A 7,346-nucleotide genomic window follows, 5' to 3' on the forward strand; every position below is an offset into this window, starting at 1 on the left:
GTGTGACTGAGTTTGTGTGAGAAATTGAGTGAATAAATATTTATGTCTGACAGTGTATTTGTATGTGAAGGAGGAACTCCAAAGGTATATTAATTTCATCAGTGAAAGGGAAAATCTGACCTGGAGAGATACACAGTAAAATTTCCTGTCGCAACAATAACTGGCAATGTATCACAGTCCTCCTAATTGTTGTCTTTAATTGTTATGTTTCTGATATTTGTGTACAAAATTGCTCAAACCTGCTGGGCAATAATGTTTGATAACAAAGTATGGAGCTGGATGAACACAGCAGGCCAAGCAGCATCTCAGGAGCACAAAAGCTGACGTTTCGGGCCTAGACCCTTCATCAGAGAGAGGGCAATAATGTTTAATCATTTCTCAGCATTTTAAATCAAAACAATCTTCTTCCTACAAACGTGAATCACATTTCACCTCATTATACTCACCTGGTAATGATTCAAATATATGTCACACAATACAGACAACACAGTGTATGATGTAAGATAATAAAATGTGAGGCTGGATGAACACAGCAGGCCCAGCAGCATCTCGGGAGCACAAAAGCTGACGTTTCGGGCCTAGACCCTTCATCAGCGAGGCTTTCTGATGAAGGGTTTAGTCCCGAAACATCAGCTTTTGTGCTCCTGAGATGCTGCTGGGCCTGCTGTGTTCATCCAGCCTCACACTTTATTATCTTGGATTCTCCAGCATCTGCAGTCCCCAGTATCACAGTGTATGGTGTGATGGGATGCAGCAAACTCTGTTCCACTCAGTATCCTCATGTTGCAATGGTGTAATATTGAGTCAGAAAACGGGCCTCACATTGGGGGACAGTGCCACTGGAAGTGTGGACTGGGCAGGGACAGGGGTTTTAACACATCACTGGCCGTAGTTTCTAAATCTGTACCACTAGCGGAAGTTTACACCAGCTCACTTGTGAATGTTCAGTCTGAGTTTGCAAGATTTCACAATTTGTCAACATTTAAAGCAGCAAAAGCTCTGTCTTTCTATCAATGTGATTGCTCCACATTATATTCCATCTGCCAATTACTTGCCCACATGGTGACCTTAATCATATCTGTTTCACAGCCTCTTTGGTCATCCCCACAGCTTTCTGTCCCACCCAGTTTGGGTCTTGTCATTGAACGTGGAGATAGTACACTTGCTCTTGTTGTCTGACTCATTGCTATCAATTGTAAATGACTATGGTTTTACCAGTGACCTGTCTGGCTCTCTCACCAGTCCCAGCTCGCCAAGCTGGAAATGTTCGCTGTCCACCAGCCTTTTCTCTGTCCTCCAGGACACTTAACATATAATGTTATAACATATAGTCAGAGGTGTGTCAGTGATGGGAACATACAGGGGGAGTGAGTGATAAATTTGGTGGGTTAGCGAATTGGGGGCAGGATATTGAAAGGCTGTATTACGCTGCACTCAAAAGGACAAGAAGATCAAGTTCACACTTCTCCTGAAGAAGGGTCTAGGCCCGGAACGTCGGCTTTTGCGCTCCTAAGATGCTGCTTGGCCTGCTGTGTTCATCCAGCTTCACACTTTGTTATCTTGGATTCTTCAGCATCTGCAGTTCCCATTATCTCTCACACTTCTCCTTGTCGTTTTCTCTTTATAAAGCCAGCGTGTGCTTTAAAGTGAACAAACCAAAAATGGCTGACTTACTAATTCCGTTGGAATCATTTGTGCTTCCTTGCAGATTAAAACACATCTCACACTTTTAACAATCCCATCTCCTGGCGTTCTGTAGATTTCCCAGCCGTTATCAGACTGATGAATGGGGTCTGCAACCTCAATTAACTCTGATCTTGCTGATGTTGATCTCGCCTAGTGCACATGATGTGCAATGTAGCCCGTATATCTCAAAGTCTTTTTGATATGTACATCCTTTGCTAACTGTGGCCTGTCTGCACTGCTCATAAGCAAAGATTTTCACTGCACTTCAGTACACGTGATAATCAATCAAACAAAATACAGCAACATCAAAAGTAATGATTTTTGGATGTTAGACTGTAAACAAGTTTGTACAATGTTAAATTGGCTACAGAAATAGAAAGGCTTCAGCTCGGGTCTGGATTTGTCAGTATAAGAGGCAGGCAAACGTGTCAAAAGCTGCTTTCATTTATACATTCCTGCATCAGAGAGATGTCAGCTCGCTCCGCATAGCCCTGTAAAAAAGGGTTGGCACGCTTCCATTGATTGGAGTGCAAATTCCAGAATCTGTCGAAAGTCAGTGCTTTGAGATAGTTAACAGTTCCGGCAGGGTCTGGCTAACTTGGCAAACTCCAAACAGCCAGAGCGATAGGAATATACAAAAAGCGACGTGTCAGGTCAGCCACTGAATTGTAGGTGTGAGGCCTTGTTCAGAATCTGTCACAGAGTTTTAACCTGGAGTCAGGCTTGGTTTACCCCGAAAACAGGAATTAACAAAATGTCAGAGATAATGGGAACTGCAGGTGCTGGAGAATCCGATTGGAGCTGGATGAACACAACAGGCCAAGCGGCATCTTAGGAGCACAAAAGCTGACATTTCGGGCCGAGACCCTTCGTCAGAAAATGAAGGGCCTAGGCCTGAAACGTCAGCTTTTGTGCTCCTGAGATGCTGCTTGGCCTGCTGTGTTCATTCAGCTCCAGACTTTGTCAATGAAATGTCACATCGTCCTCCTCTGGTTTCATATGTTGTGTTGTCTAAAGAGTTAAATAACTTAAGATCATAAGGCCATAAGACATAGGAGCAGAAATTAGGCCATTCGGCCCATCAAGTCTGCTCTGCCATTCAAACATGGCTGTTAAGTTCCTCAACCCCATTCTCCTGTTTCCTCCCCATAACCCTTGATAATCAAGAACCTATCTATCTCAGTATTAAATGTACTCACTGACCCGGCTTCCACAGCCTTCTGTGGCAGGAAATTCCATAGATTCACCACTCTCTGGCTGAAGACGTTTCTACTTATCTCCGTTCTAAATAGTCTTCCCTTTACGCTAAGGCTCAGGCCCTAGTCTCTCCTACCAATGGAAGCATCTTCCCAGCATCTACTCTGCTCAGGTCATTCTGGAAGTTTCAATTAGCTCCTCCCTCATCCTTCTAAACTCCAATGAGTATAGTCCCAGAGTCCTCAAACATTCCTCATATGTTAAGCTTTCCATTCCTGCAACCATTCTTGTGAACCTCCTCTGAGCCCACTCCAGGGCCAGTTCATCCTTCGTGAGATATGGGGCCTAAGTCTGTAATATATCTGTAATTGAACTAATCTCCTGGATAAAAACCAAACAGCTTTTCAAGCCAGAAGGTGACTGGCAGTGTCCGATAGAACTGCGGATGCTGTAAATCAGGAAGAAAAACAAAAGTTGCTGGAAACTGGCAGCATCTGTGAAGGAAAAAAACATGTTTCGGTTCCAGTGACCCTTCCTCAGAATGAACTGCTGAGCTTTTCCAGCGACTAAGTATTTGTTCCTAATCTCCTGGATGGAATGATGCACCCAGTGAATCTGTGTGTGTGAGTGTATGAGGGTGTGAATGTGTGTCTGCACATGTGTGTGTGAGGGTGTGTATGTGTGTGAGTGCATGGGTGTGTGTGTGGGTGTGCTTGTGAGGGTGTGCACACTTGATTTTGCTGGTGAGGGAGTGTGTGTGAGTCTGTGGTGGAGTCTGCTTGAGCGAGAGATTGCGTTTATGTGTGTGTGAAAGGCATGTGTCAGGGAAGCCAGAGAGGAAATAGCCGGGGCCCTAACAGATATCTTTGCAGCGTCCTTAGACACGGGTGAGGTCCCGGAGGACTGGAGACTTGCTAATGTTGTCCCCTTGTTTAAGAAGGGCCGCAGGGATAATCCAGGTAATTATCGACCGGTGAGCCTGACATCAGTGGTAGGGAAGCTACTGGAGAAGATACTGAGGGATAGGATCTATCCCATTTGGAAGAAAATGGGCTTATCAGTGATAGGCAACACGGTTTTGTACAGGGAAGGTCATGTCTTACCAACTTAATAGAATTCTTTGAGGACGTGACAAAGTTGATTGATGAGGGAAAGGCTGTAGATGTCATATACATGGACTTCAGTAAGGCGTTTGATAAGGTTCCCCATGGCAGGCTGATGAAGAAAGTGAAGTCACATGGGGTCCAGGGTGTGCTAGCTCGATGGATAAAAAACTGGCTGGGCAACAGGAGACAGAGGGTAGTAGTAGAAGGGAGTTTTTCAAATTGGAGACCTGTGACCAGTGGTGTTCCACAGGGATCTGTGCTGGGACCACTGTTGTTTGTGATATATGTAAATGATCTGGAGGAAGGTGTAGGTGGTCTGATCAGCAAGTTTGCTGATGACGCTAAGATAGGTGGAGTAGCTGATAGTGAAGGGGACTGTCAGAAATTACAGCAGAATATAGATAGACTGGAGAGTTGGGCAGATAAACGGCAGATGGAGTTCAATCTGGGCAAATGCGAGGTGATGCATTTTGGAAGATTAAATTCAAGGGCGAACTATACAGTAAATGGAAAAGTCCTAGGGAAAATTGATGAACAGAGAGATCTGGGTGTTCAGGTCCATTGTTCCCTGAAGGTGACAACGCAGGTCAATAGGGTAGTCAAGAAGGTATATGGCATGCTTTCCTTCATTGGGCGGGGTATTGAGTACGAGTTGGCAGATCATGTTACAGTTGTATAGGACTTTGGTTCGGCCACATTTGGAGTACTGTGTACAGTTCTGGTCGCCACATTACCAAAAGGATGTGGATGCTTTGGAGAGGGTGCAGAGGAGCTTCACCAGGATATTGCCTGGTATGGAGGGCGCTAGCTATGAAGAGAGGTTGAATAGATTAGGATTATTTTCATTTGAAAGACGGAGATTGAGGGGGAACCCGATTAAGGTCTACAAAATCATGAGGGGTACAGACAGGGTGGATAGCAAAAAGCTTTTTCCCAGAGTGGGGGATTCAATCACTAGGGGTCATGAGTTCAAAGTGAGAGGAGGAAAGTTTAAGGGAGATATGCGTGGAAAGTTCTTTACACAGAGGGTGGTGGGCACCTGGAACGCGTTGCCAGTGGAGCTGGTGGATGCAGACACGTTCACGTCTTTTAAGATATATCTGGACCGGTACATAGATGGGCGGGGAGCAAATGGACACAGACCGTGAGAAAATAGATGACAACTTAGAAAGAGGATCTTGATCGGCGCAGGCTTGGAGGGCCGAAGGGCCTGTCCCTGTGCTGCAGGTTTCTTTGTTTCTTTGTTTATTATGTGACTGCAAGGCAGTGTGTAAGGCTTTGTGAACATATCTGAGAGTTCATATCAGAGTATGTGAATACATGAGTGTGTGACGGTGCCTGGGTGCATGACTGAGTGTGTTTGTCTAAGTGAGTGTGTGTCTGTGTGTGTGTGACTGTGTGTGTGTTTGTCTATGTGTGAGTGTGTGTGTCTGTGTGTGTGTGACTGTGTGTGTGTTTGTCTATGTGAGTGTGTGTGTGTGTCTGTGTGTGAGTGACTGTGTGTGAGTGTGTTTGTCCATGTGTGAGTGTGTGTGTCTGTGTGTGTGTGACTGTGTGTGTGAGTATGTGTGTGTTTGTCTATGTGTGAGTGTGTGTGTCTGTGTGTGTGTGTTTGTCTATGTGTGTGTGTGTGTGTGTGTGTGTGTGTGTCTGTGTGTGTGTGTGTCTGTGTGTGAGTGACTGTGTGTGTTTGACTATGTGTGAGTGTGTGTGTCTGTTGTGTGAGTGACTGTGTGTGAGTGAGTGTGTGTGTTTGTCTATATGTGAGTGTGTGTGTGAGTGTGACTGTGTGTAAGTGTGTGTGTGTGTGTGAGTGTGTTTGTCTGTGTGTGAGTGACTGTGTGTGAGTGTGACTGTGTGTAAGTGTGTGTGTGTGTGAGTGTGTTTGTCTGTGTGTGAGTGACTGTGTGTGAGTGTGACTGTGTGTAAGTGTGTGTGTGTGTGAGTGTGTTTGTCTGTGTGAGTGCGTGTCTGTGTGTGAGTGACTGTGTGTGAGTATGTGTGTCTGTGTGTGTGACGGTGTGTGCGTGTAAGTGTGTGTGTCTGTGTGTGTGTGTTTGTCTATGTGTGAGTGTGTGTGTTTGTGTGTGAGTGACTGTGTGTGAGTGTGACTGTGTGTGAGTGTGTTTGTCTGTGTGTGAGTGACGGTGTGTGAGTGTGACTGTGTGTAAGTGTGTGTGTCTGTGTGTGAGTGTGTTTGCCTATATGTGTGTTTGCCTGTGCAGAGTTTTACTGTGAGATTGTGTGTTTGTGTAAGAGATTTTGTGAGAATGTCTCTGTGGCTGGGCTTGGAGGAGAAACTCTACCGGATATCGAGGGAATGGGAGAAATGATACTCTCCAAGACTTCCTCACCTTCCCAACACAATCTCCTGGTAATAACCAGCAACGTTGCATTTGTTGTCATAATTGTTAACTGCGCCACCAGATTAACTGTTGGAGATTCCCACACACCATGAGACCATAAGACATGGGAGCAGAAATTAGGCTATTCAGCCCATCAGATCTGCTCCGTCATTCAATCGTGGCTGATATGCTCCCCTTACTACCTGGGCAATAATGTTTAACCACATCTCACCAAGACATTCCCTTGTTTTCTGTTCTTCCTACAAATGTGAATCACAGTTCACCACATTATATTCAGCATTTTAAATTCAATATTAATTCACATGATACAAGCAACAAAGTAAATGATATAATGGGATGTAACAAATTCTGTTACACTCAGTACCCTTCATGTTGCAAAGTTATAATATCCAGTCAGAAAACTGCCCTCTGTGAGGAACAGTGACCCCAAGGGCTGGGTTACCGTCAGGATGAGACAGCCCGGGTACCGGGTGAGAGAGGACATTTGATCCAGAGGGCTGGTAAGTGACATGGTTCGGAGAGGAGGAGGAACAGTTACACCCATGGTCTTTGCTCAAAGCTGGCCAGGACATAGTCAGCAGTGAAACCTTGCCCTTAACCTGACCCCAAACCTGAGAAACACACACACACACACACACACACACACACACTTGCTCAAACACTCTCATACATGCACTCACTTTCACACACGCGCTCGGACACATACACATGCACACAGCCTCTCACACGCTCACTCTCAATAATAGGTAGCTGAGACTGACACACACACGCGCACACACACTCACACACGTTCACTCTCTCTCTTTCTCACACATACACACACACACACACACACACATGGTCTCTCTCCCTCACACATATGCACACACACACACACACACACACACACACGCACACACACACACACACACACACACACAGCCTGTACAGGAGCAGGCATTGACAGGAAGTGGCAGTGGGGTACAGAAGGGTGACCAATTCATGGATAGGC

The sequence above is a fragment of the Stegostoma tigrinum genome, chromosome 46, assembly GCF_030684315.1.
Source record: "Stegostoma tigrinum isolate sSteTig4 chromosome 46, sSteTig4.hap1, whole genome shotgun sequence".
Lineage (NCBI taxonomy): Eukaryota > Metazoa > Chordata > Chondrichthyes > Orectolobiformes > Stegostomatidae > Stegostoma > Stegostoma tigrinum.